At 36.0% G+C, this 12,008-nt stretch overlaps 1 long non-coding RNA gene across 1 annotated transcript in view; it reads left to right on the plus strand.

Annotated features, from left to right (window-relative positions):
• LOC107511989 overlaps positions 1-11,765 on the plus strand; it is a 179,149-nt gene extending 167,384 nt beyond the window's left edge. The window contains exon 4 of the long non-coding RNA XR_001597182.2: positions 11,681-11,765. This is a non-coding gene — a long non-coding RNA (uncharacterized LOC107511989). The remainder of the gene's footprint in view (positions 1-11,680) is intronic.
• Positions 11,766-12,008: the final 243 nt, after the last annotated feature.

Here is a 12,008-nt window from a genome sequence, read left to right on the forward strand (position 1 = left end):
GACATTTTCTTTAATGAAGTGAATTTTACATAACATAAAATTAACCATTTTACAGTGAACAATTCAATGGCATTTAGTATATTCAACAATGTTGTGTAAATACCACCTCTATCTAATTCCAAAACATTCTCATTACCTGAAAATAAAACCCCTTATCTAGTAAGCAGTTACTCCCCATTCACTTTCCCCCAGCCCCTGACAGCCACCAATCTGCTTTCTGTCTGGTTTGCCTTTTTTGGATATTTCATATAAGTGGAATCATATAATACATAACCTTTTTGTATCTGGCTTCTTAGCATAATGTGCTTGAGGTTCATCCACAATGTAGCATGTATCCGTACTTTCACCACAGATGCTTTTCACTGAGATTGTAAATTGAGTATGGGAGAGCATACTCATTCCATCACCTGTGTTCCCCTGCTCACACTTCACCCCACAAATAGGTTAGAGAAGATCTCATTGTTTCTTAAGTCCCATAGTTCCTTTTAAATCAAGCAGCTCTTTGGGGAGAAGCGTAAGTATTTATTCAAGTACATATGGGTTCATATCCCATAAGTTTATTGAGTAGTTTAAAATGGGCATAAAGAAGAAAAAAACAAAGATAATCATACTAAATAGCTATATCACTCTGAATATATCACTTAGCCTCTCTTGCCCTCAGTTTCTTCATCTACAGAACAACCAGACTGAATCCATGCCCTAAGAGCCACTGTAATGAAAATTGCATGATTCTATTCCCCAGACAATCCAGCTTACAATTTTCCTAAATCTATTATTCCAGAGAGCTACTCTTCCTCCGTGGTGTATTAGAGCAAAATTGATATTGATGAACCATTGTTGTGTGACCCTGGAGGTTACAAACTATAGCTTGGATGAGTTTACAATTCACTTGGAACTAAGAGATAGATGAGCATGTGACAACAGGGATATTCATAACCAGAGGACAAATCTTGTTAAGAGAGATTAAATATTCAATGTTGAAGCGCACACACACTCAATAGAGAAACTGGTAAAAACTCTAAGAAATATCAGCCTGCCCTCACTTTTCACGTGTCACTGCCTTCTTTGATTTGACCAGTCGTCTGCGGGTCAAATGGCTACAGAATGCTCTGGAAAGCAAGCGGCACTTTAAGATTAAAGTTTACCTAACTGGTACACTAGACAGAACATTCTTTCTTGAATTTATTTTTAATGCTGCCTTTATTTTTGTTTGTTCCAATATTTTATTATAAAACTCTCCAATCATGCAGCAAAATCGAAAGAATTTTAGTGAATCCTTGTATACCTTCCGCTAGGGTCTACCATTGACATTTTACTTTACTTGTTATATCACAGATTTATCTATTCTTCTGTGTATTAATTGATCCATTTTATTTTCTGAAGGGTTTCATAGTAGATTACAGACATCAGCATGCATGTCATTAATTAGAATTCAGTATTCGTTTGCTGATTTTTTCTTTTGGTGTAAAATATATATATATACCATGAAATATGCAAATCTTAAAGTGTATATTCATTGAGTTTTGACAAATGCATATACTAATCCAAAATCCTATCAAAATAGCTAACATGGCATTTATTTTTAATTTAATTTTTACATAAATATATTGCTTTTGAAAGTATAATAGTATAACTAGTCAAACTGAAAGACCACAGTCAGTCACCTGCCCCTTTCTTCCAATTCCATTTTCTGCTTCCCAAAGGCAACTACTTTCAAATCTTTAATATGTTTCTTCTGATAATTCTTCATATACCTCTGTATAGAATGTTATTATTTTGATTACTTAAGTTTTTAATTTTAGAATTATCTTTTGATTCCAATCCCGTGTGATCTCAGAAGGTAAGCAGGGATGAGACTGGCTAGTATTTGAATGGGAGACCACCTAGGAAGACCAGGTGCTGTAGGCATAAAAAATAAAAATAAAAATAAAAATAAAAATAAGGGATTGTAAACTGACAAGGTCCTTGCAATGTGTGAGGTCAACCAAGCGTTGCCTTGCCTAATTAAAAAAAAAAAGAATTATCTCTTGATTAGCTATTTTTGAAGATTAGGATTTACTATCTCAAACAATTCCCTAAATATATACTTTTTCTGCCCTCCACCCCAATATATTTATAACACAAATTTTGGTTAAATCAATATTGAGCGTTTATATTATTTTTACTATGTAGATATTATTGATAGTAAACGGTAGACACTGATTACATTTTATATCCTAATTTTGTTTTTTTCCAGAGTTACTAATCATCTGTTTTTATTTGCTTTTTAAATATATCTCTCATCAATTCATCTCTAAACTCTCTAAGAAAGCTTCTAAATTCCTTTAAATGTGGTTTAACACATTAGATAATGTCTCTGTTCCATTTGCCTTGGAGGCATCACTCCAGTCTGTATTATTTGCTCCCTAGGCCTGCATCAGGGCTGCTCCAGGGCCCTCCTTCACCTCTTCCAGCCCCTGTTGGATTCCTAATTTCTGGACCCCACATCTTCCCAATGGTTTCTTCCCTCCTTTTGATGGAACACATTCTGCCATACTTTCCTGAGCTTATAAACTTCGAGAGGCAAACCTTTTGAGATCTTGCCTATCTAAAAGTATTTTTATTCTACTATCACATCCAGTTAGTCATTTGTATGGCTCTAGCGTTCTAGTTGAATGTCACTTTCTCTCAGAAATTTGAAGGTGATGTTCCATTGTCTGCCAGCTTTCAGTATCACTATCTGAGACAGTCCATAACCTAATACTTTATGTACACTTTTGGAATGTTCTCTGTATCCCAGTATTCTGAAACTTTATGTTTATATGCCTTGGCATGTTCATGCAATCTAGAAATTCACATCTTTTATTTCTTGAGGGATATTCTTATATGATTTCTTTGATAATTTCCTCTGAGAGAGTATTTTCCTATTTTCTCTTTCTGTACCTCTTATTAGTTGAGTGTTTGACTTCTGATCTGAGCCTCCAATTTTGTATTTTCTCGTATAAAATGTTTTATTAAATATGGAATAGATTAAAATTATCTTTATAAAATGTGTATAAGGAGTAACAATGCAAACACACAGTACTGCCATCAATTTTAACAAGAACCTCACTAATGAATTTGAAGCCTCCATGTGACCTTCCCAGATCCAATGGCCTTCCTTCTCACTTCAGAAGTAAGTAACTGCTGCTCTGAATTTTGCACTTACAATGCCCTTTTCTTTGTAGTTTTATCACATACTTCTGTATCTCTAAAGAACCTATTGTTTTGTTGTTAATGTTTTTCGATCTTATTTGAATGGAATCATAGCATGTGATTTCTGAGACTTGCTTTTTTTCATTTACATTGAATACCTAAGACTCACCCATGCTATTCTATGAAGCAGTGGTTTGTTCATTTTCACTGTTTATGCATAAATCATAATTTATTTGTGTATTCTTGTATTGATGGGTGTTTAGTTTTTTTCTCAGTTTTTTTTTACTACAAAAATATTGCTCCTATAAATATTTGTCAACAAATATCAGAGTTCTAACATATATACCTAGGAATGGGATTGCTAGACCATAGGGTGAGTACGTCTTCAGCTTTACTAAATAATATCAAACTGTTTCTCAAAGTGGTTATACCAACTTACACTTTCACTACTAATGTAGAAATGTTTCAATTGCTTCACATCTTTGCCAAGAGTTAATTTTTTCTCCATTTTAATTATTATTAATTGGGGAGGTCTGAGTGATATTATATTGTGGTTTTAATTTGCATTGCTCTGATTATTAATAAGATCAAACAATCTTTTCATGTTTATTAATAATTTATATTTCTTCTTCTATGACATACTTGTTCAAGCCTTTTTTTACTTTTTTAAATTATTGTTTGTCTTTTATCTATATCCAGGAGTCCTTTGTATATTCTGAATATTGATCTTTTTTTCTGTTACTCGTGTTGTAAATATCTTCTCTCAGTTTGTGGCTTTTCTTGTCACATTTTTTATTGAACAGAAGATCTTAATATTAATGTAGTTTTGTTCTTATTTAAGAAAGTCATCTCTATCCTGAAGTCATACAGATATTTAGAGATCTTACATATTATCTCCTAGAAGTTTTGGGGGTACTGCCTTTTGCATTTAACTCTTTAATCCATCCAGAATTTATTTTAATGTTTTCCCATGTGGTAACCTATTTGGACCTGGTGAGTTTTCTTTGTGGAAATGATTGTCTGATGATTCAACTCATTTAATGATTATAAGGCTACTCAGGTTTTCTTTCTTCTTCAATAAAATTTGGTAAATTACATATGTCTAGAATTTTTCATCTACATTTAAAAACTTATCTTAAAGTAATTTATAATATCCTTTTGTTACTCTTTAAAACCTCGCAACATTCATGGTCATGTTCCGTAACATGGTTCATTCTTGCCATTTTTTACTTCCTTTATGATTAATCTTGTTATATGTTTCTGTAATTTTTTCAAAGAATGAAATTTTAACTTTATTAAAACTCCCTATTTTATATTTTTCATTTAATTATTTTTGCTATTGCATTTATTATTTTTTATTTTTACCATCTTTGGGTATATTCTGTTCCTTTCTTACTACCTAAGTTGAATATTCAACTTTTTATTTTACTAATGAGTTCTGCTAAATAATGAAAGAACTAATAATTCTAATCACACACAAACTCTTCTAGATTATAGAAGGAGAGGGAATATTTACCAACACATTTTTTGAAGCTAGCATAACCTTGATACTAAAACTTGACCAAGAGACCATGACAAAGGAAAATTATAGGCCTAGTCCTATTACAAATATGTAGGTACAAAAATTCTTTTAAAAATCGAGCACTATATAAAAATGACGAAAATGACCAAGATGAGTTTTCCTCAATAATATAAGGTTTAATTGATTAGAAAACAATCTAATACAAGTCGCCATAATACCAGAATAAATAAGACGAAAAGGCATATGGTAATCTCTAGAGATGCAGAAAAGCATTTCTTAAGGACATTAATCATAAAAATTCTTAGCAAATTAAAGATAGCAAGAAATTTTCTTTACATGATATAGAGTATGTACAAAGTGTACACAGCAAATATCATAATTAATAGTGAAACATTGAAAAATATTACTCCTGAAGACTAGGAGCAACTAAAAATGGCTGCTATCACTACTCCTTTTCAACACAATACTACATAACCTAACCAGTGCAATAAGGAAAGAGAAACAAAAGGTATAAGGATCAGAAAGAAAGAAACCAAAATTTGTTGTTCACAGATAATGCTATGGTCTACATAGAAAATTTTTAAAAATCTAGAATTAATAAGAGAATTTAGCAGGTTTGCTGCATGAAAAAATCAACCTACAAAAAGCGATTGCATTTATATACAACAGCAATCATCAGAAAATATAAAAGAAAACAATTACAGTTCCAAAAACTATAATACACCATAAAATAAACATGACAAAACATATGTCAGACGTTTAATAAGAAAGTAAAAATTCTGCATCGCAAATAAGCACCGGAAGTCTAAATAATTGAGGAGAAATACCATGGTTATGAAGAAGCAAATACAATATTGTAAAGATGTTGATATAAAGGTTGATGCAATTCCAATGGAAATCCCAAAAGGTATTTTTTGTGGAACTTTACAAGTTGACTAAAATATGTGTTGATGATCAGAGAAGAAACAATAGCCAAGACACTCCCCATAAAGGAGAACTAAAAGGAGGAACTCTTACCATTACGTATAGTAATTAGGATGGTGTGGCATATACCAATGGAAAAGAATAGATAGCCCAGAAAACACTTCTCTATAGAGGACAAACCGCACCCTGCTTAGAAGTGGTACACATGGTGATTTAAGAGCAAGAGCTCTGGGTGGGGGTGGGGCGGTGCCAAAATGGGTGAAGTTACAAACGTCCAGTTATAAACTGCAGACGTAATGTACAACATAGTAACTATAGTTAATAATGCCATATTGTATGTCTGAAAGTTGCTAAGAGAGTAAATCTTAAAAGTGCTCATCACAAGAAAAAAAACTGTAACTGTATATGGTGACGAATGTTAACTAGACTTATTGCGGTGATCATTTCACAATATATACAAATAGTGAATCATTATGTTATATGCCTAAAAGTAATAGTGTTATATGTCAATTATACCTTTAAAAAAAAGCCAAACAAAAAAGCAAGGGCTCTGGAGCTAGATTCCCCGTGTTCAAATGCTTTGTCTACAGCTTCCTAGCTGTGTGATCTCAAAGAAGGTACTTAATCTTTCTGGGCTTCACTTTCCTCACCTATATAATGGGATGATAGTACCTACCTTGGAGGGTCATTGCAGATTTATTTGAGCTAATAAATATAAAGTACTCAGAACAGTGTATGACACACAGTGAGCTCTCCGTAAGTGTGTAAGCTTCCCTTTCCCCACTAACTACCCCTCACACTGCTGCAGAATTATCTTCCTAAGTCATCTCAATAACTGCCACCACGTATGAAGTGTCTAGTATGTTCCAGACACTGTACTAGGCACTTTCTATAAAACATGCATTTAATTCTTGCATGTTATCCCTAGTTTACATATAAAACTAAAACCCAGAGGGTGCTGAAATTGGGACATGCACACCAAAAATTAAGAATTTTAGTAGTTAAAAAGAAAAACATGGTTTGAGGGTATATGCAGTGGTTCTTCGGTTTGGTCAGTGTAGTCCTTATTGGGGTCTATTAGTAAACTATTGCTAAAAAGACATGCCATATAATAAGCAACCCCCGATTCTCATGTTTACTATCAAAACATCTATTTTTTCTGGCTCGGAAGTCTGCAGATTGGCTATGGTTCTTCTGGGCTTGGCTCTGGATTGTAGACTGAGTCACAGCTACTCCTGTATCTCCTCATTATGGGAGCAGCAGCTACTCAGGGTACATTCTTCTCATGAAGGGCAACAGAAGTACAAGGGAAGAAGCCAAACGTCTAGCACAGGGAAAGCCTTATGTCATATGTGCTAACGCTTCATTAGCCAAGGCCAGTCACATGGCCAAGCCCAAAGTTAAAAGGGACGGGGAAGTATACTGTTTCTACTCTACTGGGAGGCGCTGTAATGTTACTGGCAGAAGAGGGAGTGAAGGATCGAGAACAATCACCAGTCTAACACAGATTTATTCCTAGTGGTAAGGAGCAAAGAAAGAGATTGAGCATTTAATTTTTAGCATAGCAGCCGTCATATAATAGGTGTTCGATAAATTTATGTTGGATGAATGGGTATATAGTTAGATAGTTAGAGAAAGGATAAAAGAATGGAAGGAAGGAAGGAAGGAAGAAAGGAAGGAAGGAAGGAAGGAAGGAAGGAAGGAAGGAAGGAAGGAAGGAAGGAAGGAGAGAGGGAGGGAGGAAAAGAGGGAGGGAGAGAGGGAGGGTGGGAGGGAAGGAAGGAGTAAAAGAACTTAGTTGCTTTTTACAACTCAAAGGAAGCCTTAAGGGAAAGAAGCTAGATATATATATAAGGTTGTGCTAGCCCTTTGGGTCTACGATGGGTTATCATTTGAGGATAAGGAGGTTTTTATAGCCCATATGGTTCCTTCTATTGGGCTATGGATTCAGAAATCTGGTACTTGGAAATTTGACTACTGCCATACTAATACATTATTTAAATATACTTATTTTCCTTTTATTTTTCCTTAATATTTATCAAAGTTCTTGAAAGTGACAGCATGCCCCAACTTGCCAAAATAAGCCAAGAAAGAGACTTTTCTCCATGCTTGGCCAGAGCTTTAAAGGGAGAGAAGTGTTGGGGCATAGATGCGGTTGAGCAAAGGATAGCGACAGGTATGAATGTAACAAAAGTAGGGAGAGGTAAGATTCAGGGATTGGAGAGAGGCACAGGTGACTTTCCCACCTGGAAATTCACCTTCCAGAGTGTTCAGTTTGCTCTCTGTGAGAACAGGCTGGGTATATTGAAGTGAAGGGTGAGGACTCCACCTGGAAACTTAACTATGCCCCTTAAAACAAGGTCCCAGCCTCTCTTTCCACTTCTCCTCTGGCTGCTTTCCTACCTCTGACTGGTGCTGCAGTCAGAAGGAATTATTCTCTAATGCTGCCTCCTTCATGGAGCTTTTACTAATAGAAACCTCTCCTCTTTTGATCTCATGTTCAGATTCGCTTGTGCTTCTCTTATGGCACTTTTCTTCCTCTACTTCCTGGTGGTATTCTTTGTGCCTTTGCCTTGCCCTGTAAACTCCTGGAGGCATATGTCTACCTCATCTCCGTATCCCCTGCCATGTCTGCCCCGTGCCTGCCGGAAACCCCAGTGTGAATGCACTGAGTTATCTCCCTTACCATTCTCTTCTAGGATCTCTCTGTCTCCACACCCTTAGCTGTGGAATAGGGCTGTGTGGGGGATTGAGTTTGTAATGCAAGGGATTTAGAATAGTACCTAGCACTCAGTAAGTTCTTAATATACCCTAGAGACAATTACATGGAATCTTTTTGAAATCTAGTTTAATTTCAGCTCAGTGAATGAAAGAGAAGCACAAGAAGTGAGTTTACACATGCTTGGCTCTTGGTATACATCCTGACATGTTGACTTTAGGGTTCATGCTGGTAGCCAATGGCCCAGCTGTTTGTTTGTCTAGTGGGCTTGGAATCGCTATGAACCTATGAGCAAAAACGAGTTTTTCTTTTTCTTTTATTTTACTTTTGTCCTAATTCTAGTATTTTCAGATCTTAAAATTCAGTTATGTACTTTCTGCCAAGTGGACATTAAGATGTATCTATTGTGAAAATTTTTTTAAAAATTGTCAGCAGTTTAGCTTGAATATACTGCTTCTGCTTCTGAACACCAGCTGCACACTAAAATCATCTGGAGGATTTAAAAAATCTTTATGCCCAAACTGCACCCCAGATAAATAACATCAGATTCTTTGGGCTCAGAGCCCAGGCATCCGATCTTTTTAAAGCTCCCCAGGTGATTCCAAAGTGTATCCAAGGATGAGGCCCCTCTGAAAGGAGTCCTCTTACATGCAGAATGACTTTTCAAACACCTCACTGAAGGTCACCAAATGTAAAAAAACAAAACAAATGAACAAAAAAAAATCACCAATAAAAATGCTAGCAAATGCATTTAGACTTTCTATGTCCCATAACATGGCAAACAGAACTATGTAAGCCCCACCTTCTTTTTCACTATGGTTTATGGTAAACTATGAAGTGGCCCCAACCAACAAAATCACTGGAGACTCTGCTACTTCAGCCCTTCCCACCATCTTCACTTCCTGGATGTGGATTTTGGTTTCTTTTCTCAAGTTACCTGCATGGTGACTAGACTGTCCCAAGAGCATGAGGCAATTCTGTTCATGGTGTTCCCTGCTACTCTTTTTCTAGGAAATCCACTTGTGTTCTAAGAAAGATGATTACATTCACCTCTGCCCCCAGCAAGTCATTGAGAAGCTGAGCTAAGGCCAAAGCTTTACCAAAACAGTTTTGTAGAAATTCAGATGCAGAAAATAAATACACAACTTCTGAGTCACAAAGACTCTTATAAACGAGTTATGGACAAGCTGCCTGACTGCTGACGTAAGTCACTTCATATGAAGGCATATTTACAATTTAGCAATGCCTCATTTATCTAACTTCTCAGGGAATGAGGAAACTCGCAGCCCATAATTTCTGGAAAATCGAAGCTAATCCCTTTGGGTGCCCAAATATTTCATTTAACCCTTTTATTTAAAAAATGGTTCTATAATGTGGTCTACACTAGCTGTTTTTTTAATAAAAAATTATAGAAAGTAGGATCTAGAAAGAAGGATATCATCTCGAACATCCAACTCAGTGTGACTAGAGATTGTTCTCGATCCTTCACTCCCTCTTCTGCCAGTAACATTACAGCGCCTCCCAGTAGAGTAGAAACAGTATACTTCCCCGTTCCTTTTAACTTTGGGCTTGGCCATGTGACTGGCCTTGGCTAATGAAGCGTTAGCACATGTGACATAAGGCTTTCCCTGTGCTAGACGTTTGGCTTCTTCCCTTGTACTTCTGTTGCCCTTCATGAGAAGAATGTACCCTGAGTAGCTGCTGCTCCCATAATGAGGAGATACAGGAGTAGCTGTGACTCAGTCTACAATCCAGAGCCAAGCCCAGAAGAACCATAGCCAATCTGCAGACTTCCGAGCCAGAAAAAATAGATGTTTTGATAGTAAACATGAGAATCGGGGGTTGCTTATTATACGGCATGTCTTTTTAGCAATAGTTTACTAATAGACCCCAATAAGGACTACACTGACCAAACCGAAGAACCACTGCATATACCCTCAAACCATGTTTTTCTTTTTAACTACTAAAATTCTTAAATTTTGGTGTGCATGTCCCAATCCCAGCACCCTCTGGGTTTTAGTTTTATATGTAAACTAGGGATAACATGCAAGAATTAAATGCATGTTTTATAAAAAGTGCCTAGTACAGTGTCTGGAACATACTAGACACTCAATACGTGGTGGCAGTTATTGAGATGATTTAGGAAGATAATTCTGCAGCAGTGTGAGGGGTAGTTAGTGGGGAAAGGGAAGCTAACACACTTACGGAGAGCTCACTGTGTGTCATACACTGTTCTGAGTACTTTATACTTATTAGCTCAAATAAATCTGCAATGACCCTCCAAGGTAGGTACTATCATCCCATTATATAGGTGAGGAAAGTGAAGCCCAGAAAGATTAAGTAACTTCTTTGAGATCACACAGCTAGGAAGCTGTAGACAAAGCATTTGAACACGGGGAATCTAGCTCCAGAGCCCTTGCTTTTTTCTTTGGCTTTTTTTTAAAGGTATAATTGACATATAACACTATTACTTTTAGGCATATAACATAATGATTCACTATTTGTATATATTGTGAAATGATCACCGCAATAAGTCTAGTTAACATTCGTCACCATATACAGTTACAGTTTTTTTTCTTGTGATGAGCACTTTTAAGATTTACTCTCTTAGCAACTTTCAGACATACGATATAGCATTATCAGCTATAGTCACTATGCTATACATTATATACCCATAACGCTTATTTTATAACTGGACATTTGTACCTTCACCCATTTTGGCACCACCCTACCCCCACCCAGAGCCCTTACTCTTAATCACCATGTATACCACCTCTAAGCAGGGAGGTCCTCTAAAAGGATGAACGAGGAGTTCACATGAACCAAGAGGCAGACCTGGACTAATCTGGAGCCCAAGGGCATGCATGCAAAGTAGAAAATGGAATTAAAGATACAATGCAGAGAGCTTAATCTAGCAAACTAACTTGGCAACCAACTTCAAGTAGTGGGTGTTGGATGAAAAGGCAGAGCTCGCTCTCTGTGTATGACTTTTGTAAACTATGAAAAGATAAATTCTTAATCAGTTGCGTATTCTAAGAAATTACATCATATCCCGAGAAGTTATCATGAGATAGTTGAGAAACTGGAAACATCTTATGCAGTAGATAGAGACTTACTCTAATTTGGGACTGCCATCGTTGAACTGTGAGACAACAAATCAACTTCCACTTGGTCTTTCCACTCCAGAGATTCTGCTTCTTCTATAGTTATGCCAAAGCCATTCATGTCATAAGTGTCTTCTGTGTCCAACTCTCAAGTAAGTGAAAAATAACAGTATGCACATCTGACTCCAATATTAAATGTTTGCCTGAAGGTCAATCACAACTCTCCATCTCTTTCAGAGAATGACTCCCTCACATGCCCTCCACCACTACTGCTCACTGACGACTCTTCTCTTTTCCTTTGGTGAGTTCAATAAACCTTCCTTATATCGCGAATTCAAATTTATTTATTTTAAAATTGTTGTTTATTACAGACGGAAACATGTTTTCATGGTTCAATTGATATATTTGTCTATCCGCAAGAATTGTGGTTAAGATAGAATATACCATGGTTTTTTTCATTGAAATTTATGGGAACATTTTTTATTTAATAACTTTTCACTCAACAGCAAGGTTTTTAGGATAAAATTAAAAGTGGTTTATTTTGGTCATAGAGTGGGAATTCAGT

The sequence above is a fragment of the Rousettus aegyptiacus genome, unplaced genomic scaffold (genome assembly GCF_014176215.1).
Source record: "Rousettus aegyptiacus isolate mRouAeg1 unplaced genomic scaffold, mRouAeg1.p scaffold_m13_p_9, whole genome shotgun sequence".
Classification (NCBI taxonomy): domain Eukaryota; kingdom Metazoa; phylum Chordata; class Mammalia; order Chiroptera; family Pteropodidae; genus Rousettus; species Rousettus aegyptiacus.